At 40.4% G+C, this 12,790-nt stretch overlaps 1 pseudogene; it reads right to left on the bottom strand.

The window, feature by feature from the left end:
- Positions 1–221: 221 nt before the first annotated feature.
- On the bottom strand, positions 222–918 carry LOC130026976 (60S ribosomal protein L19-like; annotated as a pseudogene).
- Between the last annotated feature and the right edge of the window lie 11,872 nt (positions 919–12,790).

The following is a 12,790-nucleotide window of genomic DNA, read 5'->3' as shown; positions in this document are numbered from 1 at the left end:
CATGCAAATGCAGCGAGGATTTTCCACCCCAGTCACATCTGGCTGGTTTTTGCAACTTTCAGTGGTCTCCATTTCTGGGGATTAGCATGTACTTCAGATATAAAAGACATCCTTGGCCTCTGTGGAAAGGATGAATCCATCCTCCAATTAAAGGGGGACTCTGGAAGTTCCTATGGTTACTTGCAGCTAGCTCAGATTTTCATAGCCATTTATTGTCACAGTTCTTTTTTTTTTTCCAGACAAAGTCTTGTTTAATTCAATGATCAATAGCAATGGAGGTCCTCTGTACAGACAGGTAAAGGTGTCTTGTTCCTTGTATTGTTTACTTCTTGGTCTGTTCCTCCTTGGACAGAGTCTTGATGATTTCTTCCTTGCCCGGGGCCGTTCTTCACAGAGCTTGTGTGCTTCCTTAGTTTTAGACCTGTGGGCCTCAGTCTGGTCAGCCAGGAGATTCTTGTGGGCCTTGTCTGCCTTCAGCTGGATATGTTCCATGAGGATTCTCTTTTTTTTTTTTTAACACATTGCCCATTCAGTTTGAGGTACAGGCTGTGATACATATGGCGGTCAATCTTCTTTGATTCCCGGTATCTTCTGCGTAGCCCGCACAGAATCCTCATCCTCCTCATCCAGGTCACCTTCTCTGGCATTCGGGCATTGGCAGTACCTTTGCTCTTACCTATGCCCTTATGCCATCCCTTGCGGTGCGCCAGTGTGTTTTTCCGGCACCGAGCCTGGGAATGGACAGTCACAGCTTCTGGATTATCAGCCCATCTTCGCCCAGCTTCCGGATCTGCTGACGCGAGTTGGCATTGGCGATTTCATTGGTCTCGTTGGGGTCCAGCCAGACCTTCTTCTTGCCGCAGCACAGCACGCTGGAGGCGAGCCTCTTCTGAAGGCTGAGCATTTGTGGCTGCGGCCGCAGCGGCGAAAGGGTATTGTCACAGTCCTAACTTCATACACTCTCAGAGGGGCGTCCAAGGAGGATCCCTTGTGTGGGTGATGAAACTGAAGATCTCCAGCAGCATATTATCAGCATTCCCAAGTTTGGGGTAAAAGAGGAAGCCTCAGTTTCCTCTTGCAGGATGCCAGAAGAGGCTCCATTTCTGCTGTCCCCATCCTACATTCTAATTGTTCCTACAGCTTCTTGGTCTCGCTTTCAAACTAGAGTTTCCCAAGGCCATACAGTAGGATAAATGGATTAAATTATATCACAGGCTCTGAACTGGTCCCAGGAGGCTTACAGATAAAGACAGGTTTTACCAGGGCAAAGGGTCCCAGAAGCCCAAAGCCCAAGGGTTCCAACCTTCTGAGGTAAAAGAGAACCTCACAGGCCTAATTGGGAACATGGGAGTGTTAGCAAAATGAAAGAACCTCAATTCACAGAACATCTGTGAGGAACAAACAGGAACGCTCTCATACTCTGTTCCAGGCCCATAATTTAATAAGCAGCATCAAGACCCAAGTTTTCTCAAAATGTATCATCATGCATTGACATAGTTCCATACTGACTTCCTCCCCAGCTGAGGAGTTTCTCTTTCTTCTACTTTTCCTTAATTTGTTCTATTCTAAGTCTCAGCTGTTGGTTTTGGTTTGTTTTTTGTTTTGTTTGGAAGCCACACCCAGCTGTGCTCAGGGGTTATTACTAAGTGTTGACTCAGGGATCACTACTGGCTATGTGTAGGGACCATACGGGGTACCAGGGATCAAAACTGGGTATCTGTGCAATTCAAGCACTCTACGTGTTGTACAATTGTGTAAACTCACACAAGAGGGGGGGCACGGCACTCAGTGGCGGTGGCTCTATCTCTCCCGCCGCCTGCGTTCGGTAGTCTCTTCTCCCAACCCGGAGAGGTCGATGGCGATGGTCAGGCGGAGGAAGGAACGAGGGCCAGGCTGGTAGGTATTAGTCGTAGTTTATTCTGATTCTCTCTTCATCTGTCTCTCTCTGTCTCTCCTCCTTTCTCCTTCTGTCTCTGCTCCCCCAAGCCCAATCTACAGTCTCATTATACCTCTCTCCAAGAGAATGGGGGAAACAATTACATAGGTGCGGTCACAATCAATAGGGGTGGAGACCAACAGGGGTAGAAATCTTGGCCTCAGGGAAGGCCGCTCCTAGGACAGATCCTTCCTCAGCAGGAGGACCCACCCTAGAGCATAATCCTATGGGCGTGCCTCTCCTCTCCTTGACCGACAAGCATATAAGCATATATAACATAAATCATTTTGTATGGATACAGTAAGAAATATCTTAAACTTATAGAATTGCTCTTCTAGGGCCATCTTGATCTCAGACTACGGTGCTCAGGCCAGATAGTCTTTCCCACCCCCAGCAGGATCCTAGTCTCATCGTTACCTTTGGATCATGACAGCATTTGTCTATGATCAAACTCTTAACTTATAGTTAAGAATCGTGGCAGTTTGGCCTGGCTCATTTCGCTGCCAGGGTAGCTCACCGCTTGCCCTGGGTCCATTCAGTCCCTTGTCGGGACCATGCTTTTGGGGTGTTAGGAACTAAGGGCAACTGAGGCTTAAGTCGAGAAAGCAGATGCCCGGGAGTGAATAATATTCAAAACCAATCGAATCCTAAGTTACAAAGCATGATGTTACCGGTCTTCCTGTATCTATACAAAAAGGATATTACTTTAAGGTTCATAAGGCATAAGGAGAGGAGAAAGGCAATATTTCACTCATACATATAAAATCATAGATTTCTGGGAAACTGATCTTACAAATTAACAAAGTCTGATTAAGGGGAAAGCTGATTAACTGGGTGGGAAGGAGAGCATAGGGAAGACTGTTTACAGATAAACACAATGGAAGTGGAAGTACTTCAGGAGCACTGTGATGGGTGTAACCAGATTGATGGGTGTAACCAGATTAATGGGTATAACCAGACAAACCTAAGCTTCTTGTACTCCAACATACAATCACTCTGGCCCTGATGTAGGCAGGCACATAATTACCTCCAAGGTAATGGCAACATATTCCAAGGAAAATAATAATATCAATATCCCTTATGTTGCAAAAAGTCAACTTTGCAGATAAGACTTTTTCCTGGCACCAGCAACAGATCCAGAGAAAAGGGCCAGCAGGAACAAAAGGCCAGGAAAAATATTACAAAGACCATCAACCACTCCCATCTCTGTTCCCCCTTGGCAACCTTCCTAGAAACTATTACTTAAGTAAAAGTCCCACATGGGGGCAGGTTGGAGATACCCTATAAAAGCCACCTTGAACAAAGGCAGAGTGCACTTGTGCCCACGTGGCAGAGCTTTTGCGGTCCCCGAGCACAGGGGGCACCCACATCTCCCTTCTTGAGATGTGTACTTTCCTTTCTAATGCTGGGGTGTGTGTAGGAGCTTCTTCACTTTGGAGGAAACCCGCACTCTCTTGAAAACATTACTCTCTACTTTCTCCCACTTTCTCTCCCTCCTCCCTTTCAAAGCCTCCAAATGAAATCTGTTTTACTTCACTGCTCTTCTACTCCAGAAATTCTTTTCTGTGAGGCAAAACAAGAACCTCTTAACCCTGGGTCCCGTGTGGCAGAGGTAGATTGGTAGAAAATGACTGTATCTCTCCTCCCCATCTCATATAAGCCACCTGTGGGGTCCACCACCATCAACCTTATATACTTTTTATTTTCAATATTTTTATTCTTGAAAAACATTGATGAATCTGGGAGTGGACACAGACACTCATCACCACTGCTTGGATATCAATACAGTTACTAGCTTCAGGGATACATCTCATATCTGAGTGTGTGTCTGTCAGAACACTCAGAAACTCCACCTTTAAACATTTTTTATACCAAAGTGAAAGACAACGTGAGATTCCCTTACTGACTGAAACTTATTCCATCTTTTAACAGGCATCCTGCCTCTGTTATGGATCTTGTGGGATGAAGTGAGAATGAGGCAATCTCCAGATACTCCTTATATAAAGAAAATAATATTTTTCAGCAACAGATAATGTTTCTGAGGAATTTAATCATTGTTAACTCAGTTCTACTCAATCTTCTTTCATTGAGAAAGCCAGCAGTTTTTAAGTCCAAGTAGCAAGCTGTGTGAAATATTGCATGGCTATTGAGTGCTCAATTACTGCCCATATCTGAGACCCAAAACTTTTTATTTCTGGAACTCCAGAGTTAGTATTTTTCTCTGAAAGCCATTTGGACAGAGAACAGCCTACAGGAAATTTTTACTGACCACAAAATCTTCTGTGGAGCGTTAGTTCTAGGTTTAGTAGCATTAAGGAAAGGTTCACAGCTCTACGTTGGGGTTTAAATTTCTGGTTACTGTCCTGTCCAATCACCTCCTATTATGGGCTTCAGATATATATTGGAACTGTTCATTTTATTTATTTTTATCAAACTTATGAAGATACTCCACAGCCATGCTAAGGCCACTCTCCACATGCTTGGACGAGCCTCACCATGAAGGAACCGGCAGAGGAACCCAGGTATGCAGGACCCGTGGCTGAGATCTCCATGCTTGCTCAGATCAGGACTGGGCCTCTTCCACCTGAGCTCCAGTTTTCCAGTAGTTTGCCAGTCACACCCACAAACTTCCCCCTGTGCCATGTAATCTTATCAATGGACAAGATCCAGAGACTATAAAACAAAATTCCCCGAAGAGAGAGATGTAGTATTTGGCTTCAGCACAGGGCCGAGACTTCTTATACACTATACTCTATATACTCTTATACTCTAGCCCACTGATGTACTTAAAGTAGCACACTTTTATTTTAACACACTTGCTTGTATTCTCTTATGTACAGGCTAAAATGACCCCCAAGTAAAGTACAACAATCTTCACACACTTTCCTCTTATTGTGATGGGAAGATGCTAGCTTGTGGGGTGGGTGTTTGAATATTATCTGTAATGAACTATTGTGAACTATTTTATGAAAGTAACATGTATAAAAATTGAAAAAATAAGGATGCACAGGATCAGCGCTGCATTTGGGGTTTATTGGGGGAATTATGTAAAATAATTTGAAATGTGAAAGGAACTCTAAGATAGAAGAGAAAAAGATGAACCATCAGAAACTATACTTAGCATAAACAGCAGGTAAATGAAAGGTTTTAGGGAGGAAGTTGAGAACTGTAGACTGTGACCTTAGTGAAAATGCATGCTGTCCTGTACTAGATGAATTCTGTTCAGTCACGGACAGGACTGGCAAGGTAGAATAGACTGGTAATGGAGGAAATTTTGCTTGCATCAAACACTTCTTTCCTAGTGCTGAAAATATTTTATCTCTTGGTTAGTATTTGTCATGCTCTATAAACAGTATTAAGTTATGAAGAAATAGTCATTAAGTTGTAATATAAAATTTAAACTCAATTAGGAATTAAACATTTGTGTACCCCTGCAAATGCATTCTTGAGTCTCTGATCCCCAAAGTGATGATACTTTGATGTGGGTTTGGGGGGGAAGACAACTGGGACTATATGAGGCCATGATAATGAGGAGCCCGGGGTAAGACTTTTGCTTTTAGAAGAATAGGAAGAAAACTAGAGTGCTCTTTCTCTCCACATAGTGAGGCGAAGTGAGAAGGCATCCACTTTAAAACAGGAAGATCCAAAATCAACGATATGGAAACCCAAAAAAAAAAAAAATCTGAAAGATCAATGAAACCAAGAGCTGGTTCTTCAAGAAAACAAACAAGGTAGATAAACTACTAGCAAGACTCACAAAGAAAGAGAGAGAAAAAAACCCTAATAAACCGAATCAGAAATGAGAAGAAATTCAAAAGGTCATCAGAAACTACTTTGAAAGTCTGTATGACATGAAACAAGAGAACCTAGAAGAAATGGATAAATTCCTAGTTACCTATAATCTCCTAAGAAGATCTAGAATATCTGAATAGTCCTATTAATATCGAGGAAATTGAAACTGTAATCAAAAATCTTCAACAAAACAAAAGGCCAGGTCCAGATGGATTGACTAGCAAATTTTTCCAAACATTAAAAGAGGACCTACTTCCAGTTATTCTCAAGCTTTTCCAGGAAATTGAAGAAACAGAAACTCTCCCAAATAGTTTCTATGAAGCCCATATCTCTCTAATACCAAAAGGAAACAAAGTCATCACAAAAAAAGAAAACTATAGGCTGATATCCCTGTTGAACATGGATGCAATGATTCTCAACAAAGTACTAGCAAATAGAATTGAACAACTCATCAAAAAGATCATACACCATGACCAAGTGGGATTCATCCCGGAGTTGCAAGGATGGTTTAACATTTGGAAATCAATCAACATAATCCATCATATCAAAAAAATAAAAGATAAAACTCATATGATCATATCAATAGAGGCAGAGAAAGCATTTGACAAGATCCAGCACATTTTTTGATTAAAAATCCTCTCCAAAATGGGTATGGAGGGGACTTTCCTCAATATAATTAAAGCCATCTACCACAAGCCTACAGCAAGCATCATCGTCAATGGGGAAAAACTGAGAGCCTTCCCTCTAAGATCAGGGACGAGACAAGGATGCCCACTCTCTTCACTGCTGTTCAATATAGTACTGGAAGTACTCGCAGTAGCGGTTAGGCAAAAAAAGGATATTAAGGGCATTCAGGTAAGGAAGGAAGAAATCAAGCTCTCACTATTCGTGGATAATATAATAAAAGAAAATCAAGTACCTAGGAATCAGCTGCACTCATCTGGGGAATAAAAAGTAACAGAATGGGAGTCAAACACCCAAGAATAGTTGAGATAAGTATCAGGAGGTCTGCTCCACGGTTTGGAAGCCAGCAGCACATGCTGGGTGAAAAGGTAGCTCAGAGAGAGAAGGGAACACCAAGTAAAGGATGTTTGGAGGACTCGTTCGGGATGTGAGATACATGCTGAAAGTAGATTATAAACTAAACACGATGGCCACTCAATACCTCTAAACTACAACACCCTAAAGGAAAGAGTGAGCAAAAGGGAATGCCGTGCTAAAGAGGCGGGGTGGGCTGGGTGGGGATGGGGTGGGTGGTGGGAGGGTTACTGGGATCATTGGTGTCAGAGAATGGCCACTGGTGGAGGGATGAGTACTCAATCATTGTATAACTAAAACCCAAGTATGATAGTTTGTAAGTCTACAACTGTACCTCATGGTGTTTCACTAATAAAATAAATAACTAAATAAGAATTGAAAAAACAAAGATTTGAATGAATTAAAATAAATACAACAGGAAGATCCAGCCAGGGAAGTTATCTAACGGGTAGCACTTTAATTGTGGATGTCCTAGATTTCAGAAATGTGAGAAACACATTTTTGCCTCTTAAGTATCTCAGGCATTTTTGTCAGTGTACACCCGCCAGCTAACAGGTTCCCCTTACATGTGTTATATTTCAATATTAAAGAAAGCATGCAAAGGAAATAAAAAGAAGGAGAGGAAGAAGAGAACGAAGTGAAAATAGAAGAGGAGTATGCAATCTTTCTATGTCTATCCCTCTCATTCTGACTCATTTCACTTAGCATGATACTTTCTATGTAGTACCACTTGTATGCAAATTTCATGACTTCATCTTTTCTAACAGCTGCATAGTACTCCATTATAGATATACCAAAGTTTCTTTAACCAGCCATCTGTTCCTGGGCACTTGGGTTTTTTCCAGATTTGGATTATTGTGAATAGTGCAGCAATGAACATAGAAGTGCAGATGTCATTTCGACTGTACTTTTTTGCTTTTCTGGGATATATTCCCAGGAGTGGTATTGCTGGGTCAAATGGGAGCTCAATTTCTAATTGTTTGAGAATCGTCCATACTGTTTTCCAAAAGGGCTGAACCAGTCGACATTCCCACCAGCAGTGAAGGAGAGTCCCTTTCTCGCCACATCCACGCCAACACCGGCTGCTTTTGTTCTTATAGATGTGGGCCAGTCTCTGTGGTGGCAGATGATATCTCATTGTTGTTTTGATCTCCCTGATAATTAGTGATGTAGAGCATTTTCTCATGTGAGTTTTAGCCATTTAGATTTCTTCTTTGGGAAAGTTCTGTTCATTTCATCACCCCATTTTTTGATGGGGTTAGATGTTTTCTTCTTGTAGAGTTCAACCAGTGCTTTGTATATCCTTGATATTAACCCTTTATCAGATGGTATTGGGTAAATATCCTTTCCCATTAGTTCATCTGGGGAATATAAAGTAACAAAATAAGAGACTAACACTCAAGAATAACCAAGATCAGTACTAGGAGGTTCACTCCATGGCTTGGAGGCCAGCAGCACATGCTGGGGGAAATGGCAGCTCAGACAGAGAGGGAAGCACCAAGTAAAGGGTGTCGGGAGGATCCTCCCAGGATGAGAGATGCATGCTGAGTGTAAACTATAGACCTAACATTATTGCCACTCAATGCCTCTTTTGCAAACCACAGCACCCAAAAGGAGAGAGAGAACAAAAGGGAATGCCCTGCTACAGGGGTGAAGTGGGATAGGGGCATAGGGTGGGAGGGATGCTGGGAGCTTTGGAGGTGGGGAATGGGCACTAGTGGAAGGATGAATACTTGATCATTGTATGACTGAACCCAAGCACGAAAATTTGTAAGTGTACAACTGTACCTCCATGGTGTTTCACTAATAAAAATTTTTTAAAAATTGAAATTAAATTAAATGCAAAAGTGGAAAAAAAGAAGAGAAGAAAGAGGGGGAAGAAAAATTGCATTTTCTCACAAACTAATTGATAAATTTCTCAATAGTTCAGAGAACAACAAGAAAGCAAAGAGGTGCCACCTCTCTGCACCCCTTAAAGTAGCTTAAACAAAGGAGAGGAAAGTAGTTATTCACTCAACTCTGAAGTCGTGATTAAGAGTGACTTTAGGGAAATAAAACCATGCTTGAAAGCTTCCCTGAGTAACCTGAAAAAGATCGTGTCTGAAATGCTCAACCTTTGAGGAATAATGTCATGTATTTTAAATATAAAAATACACTGATCCTCAGGCCATATCACTTCTTGGGAGGGGGCGTGGAGAATAAGAGATTTTGATCAGACCCAACTGTGGTCAAGGCTGACTCCTGGTTCAGTAACCATTTTATCAAAATTTATACTTATAGGGGCCAGAGCTATAGTACAATAGGTAGGGTGCTTGCCTTGCATATGACTGACCTGGGTTCGATATCCAGCATCCTATAGTCCCTGGAGAACTGCCAGGAGTAATTTCTGAGTACAGAGCCAAGGTAATCCTTGAGCATTGCTAGGTGTGGCTCCAAAACAAAAACACATAACAAAAATAATTTTTATAATTACCATCATCAAACAAAATAAAATGGTTTGACATTTTAATTTTAGACATCACTCTTAAAGCTATTATTTCAATATATTTTTGTATTATTTTTAGATTACATTTGTTGGACTTTATTGCAATTTCAAATATCTCCTATATATTTATGATGTTATTCGGCATTAAAATTAGTATGTGCATGGAAACTTACATAAAAAATCGTATTTTGTAAGTTTGATAATAAACAAATTTTTTATCTTTGCAAAGCAACGATCAAATCTTCATAACTGTACTTTTCCAACTTTATCATGCATTGGAATAGCCTAAGAACGTCATAAAAATGAATATTATTATTCAGTGAGTCTGAATTAGGTCCTGAGGCTTCAAATTCCTCACCAGCCTCCAAACTTTGTTCATCTGGTCAAAGACTGATTTAAGTATGTGAAACTGAAGGATTATTTGTCACATATTAGTCACAATCTGGTAGAAACCAAGCTATTTATTAAATGAATATTATATATTAATGATATAACATTATCCCATTTAGTCGAGTGACTTCCCAGTGTAACCTAAAATTAACATATAAAAATTAAAATGAAAAATAGTTTTATAGGGACTGGAGCAATAGCACAGCATGTAGGGCATTTTCCTTGCATGCAGCTGACCTAGGTTTGATTCCCAGCGTCCCACATGGTCCCACGAGCACTGCCAGGAGTAATTCCTGAGTGCATGAACAAGGAGTAACTCCTGTGCATTGCTGGGTGTGACCCAAAAAGCAAAAAAAAAAAAAAGTTTTATAAGTATAAATGAAAAACTGCTGTGTTAAAAAATTAAGTAAAAATTCCACTTTTGTGCTTATTGTTTTATATACACACTCAGACACACAGACACATGCTCATATATACAGATTTATAGGGTTGGAGAGGTATTATAAGGCTTAACATGCTTGTTTTCCATATCATCCACCATGGTTTGAATTCCCAAGACCCCATATGGTCTCTGCAGCCTTGCCAAGAGCACATCATGATGTATAGCCAGGAATAAATACACGAGTATGTATAACCCCTAAACAAACTAAAAAAATCACTAACTTCTGCAACAGTTTGATTTTTTCAATGTATGCTTTAGAATCAGACAATGTGGTTTCTATAACTAAAGTGTAAAGAATACTGTTAGCAGCAATAAATATCTGTTCACCATAAACTCATACCTTAGGACTTTCCTGTGTTTGAAGACAGGAGTGAAATAGGAAGCGATCACATTAGTTCTCTTGAAATTCCATCCATATTTCTAGGAAAATTTGTAGGATAAATATATACATATATCATGGATATATGTGTATGAAATCCATACATATATTCATGAAATTCAAGATTATGTACAAGAAAATATACAAATATATAAATACACATATATTAAAAATAGTAAATAGATATTAGAACAGATTGTGGTATAACTGATGCATATCTAAGTAATTATTATTCAAATCATGATATGACTTCAATGTGTGATCTGAAAATTCCACTTATAATCTAAGTCTATACCAAAATCTCATTCTTAGTACCTACTCACTTAAATTGTGCCTGACTGCCTCCTATAAACAGATTCACAAAACAGTTTATCATTGAAAAAAAATGCTGAATTTCTCTTTTCTTCCCTTTTCTGAACAAACAATGAGAGGTCAGTGACAAGTGATATGTATCTAGTGCATGAATTAGCAGTTTGAGATTTTCTTTTTTCATTATTCATCTTATCACACGTACAGAAAATACTTTTCTTAAAGAATCAGTTGACATCCCGTTACTCATCGATTTGCTCTTGTGGGTGCCAGTTATGTCTACATTCACTCCTGCCAGTGCAAGTTCAATGGCATCTGCTCGTTCTAGGAAAACAAACAGCCTCAAACCAATCATTGAGGGTCTTAACTAAGAAGTCTGACCATCTCATAGGTGGGCGGCCACACAATATTTTGATGTCCCATGGAATCCAGTAGGTAATGGCTCTAGTCCAGCGGTTGTCTCCAAATCTCATTATGTGTTCAATTCATTTGATTTTCGATGCCTTGGCAAACAAGACAGCGTCCCTGATTCTTTTTTTTAATTTATTTATTTTTTTATTATTTTCTTTTTCTTTTTTATTTTTTTTACAGTTGTAGATTTACAATTTTTTGTGCTTGGGTTTCGATTATACAATGATCAGATACCCATCCCTCCACCAGTGCCCATTTTCCACCACCATGGATAATATCCCCCTACCCCCATTCCCCCATCCCCCCCTTCTCTGTGGCAGGGCAATCCCCTGTGTTCTCTCTCTCCTTTTGGGTGTTGTGGCTTGCAAAAGAGGCATTGAGTGGCAAACATTTTCAGTCCATAGTCTACTTTCGACATGCATCTCCCCTCCTGGGAGGATCCTCCAAACATCCTTTATTTGGTGCTCCCTTCTCTATCTGAGCTGCCCTTTCCTCTAGGATACCCGGCTGGCCTCTAAGTTATGGAGTAATCCTCCTGGTGCTAATCTCAGTTATTCTTGGGTATTAATCTCATACTTTGTTACTTTATATCCCCCAGATGAATGCAATCTTTCTATGTCTATCCCTCTCTTTCTGACTCATTTCGCTTAGCATGATACTTTCCATATTGTACCACTTGTATGTAAATTTCATGACTTCATCTTTCCTAACAGCTACATAGTACTCCATTGTGTAGATGTACCAAAGTTTCTTTAACCAGTCATCTGTTCTTGGGCATTCAGGTTTCTTCCAGTTTCCGGCTATTGTAAAGAGTGCTGCAATGAACAAACAAGTGCAGATGTCACTTCGACTATACATTTTTGCCTCTCTGGGATATATTCCCAGGAGTGGTATTGCTGGGTCGAATGGGAGCTCAATTTCTAATTTTTTGAGAATCGTCCATACTGGTTTCCAGAAGGGCTGAACTAGTGGACATTCCCACCAACAGTGAAGGAGTGTCCCTTTCTCGCCACATCCGCGCCAGCATCGGTTGCTTTTGTTCTTTTGAATGTGGGCCAGTCTCTGAGGTGTGAGATGGTATCTCATTGTGGTTTTGATCTGCATCTCCCTGATGATTAATGATGTAGAGCATTTTCTCATGTGCTTTTTTGCCATTCGGATTTCTTCTTTGAGAAAGTTTCTGTTCGTTTCATTGCCCCATTTTTGGATGGGGTTGGATGTTTTCTTCTTGTGGAGTTTAACCAGTATTTTGTATACCCTGGATATCAACCCCTTGTCAGATGTGTATTCGGTGAATATCCTTTTCGATTCTGTAGACTGTCTTTGTATTTTGGTCACTGTTTCTTTGGAGGTGCAGAAGCTTCTTAGTTTAAGATAGTCCCATTTATCTATCTCTGTTTTCAATTGCGCGGCCAGTGGCATGGCATCTTTGAAGATACCATTAGCTTCAATGTCATGGAGGGTTTTGGCAACTTTATCTTCAATGTACCTTATGGTTTCTGGTCTGATGTTAAGGTCTTTAATCCATTTTGATCTTACTTTTGTACATGGTATTAGGCAGATTTTTGAGCCTATTTTTTTGCATCTAGCCATCCAGTGATCCCCGCA

Source organism: Sorex fumeus, unplaced genomic scaffold, assembly GCF_029834395.1.
Source record: "Sorex fumeus unplaced genomic scaffold, SorFum_2.1 ptg000003l, whole genome shotgun sequence".
NCBI lineage: Eukaryota > Metazoa > Chordata > Mammalia > Eulipotyphla > Soricidae > Sorex > Sorex fumeus.
The sequence above is the reverse complement of the archived record's forward strand: the minus strand, read 5'-3'. Positions and strand labels throughout refer to the sequence as shown.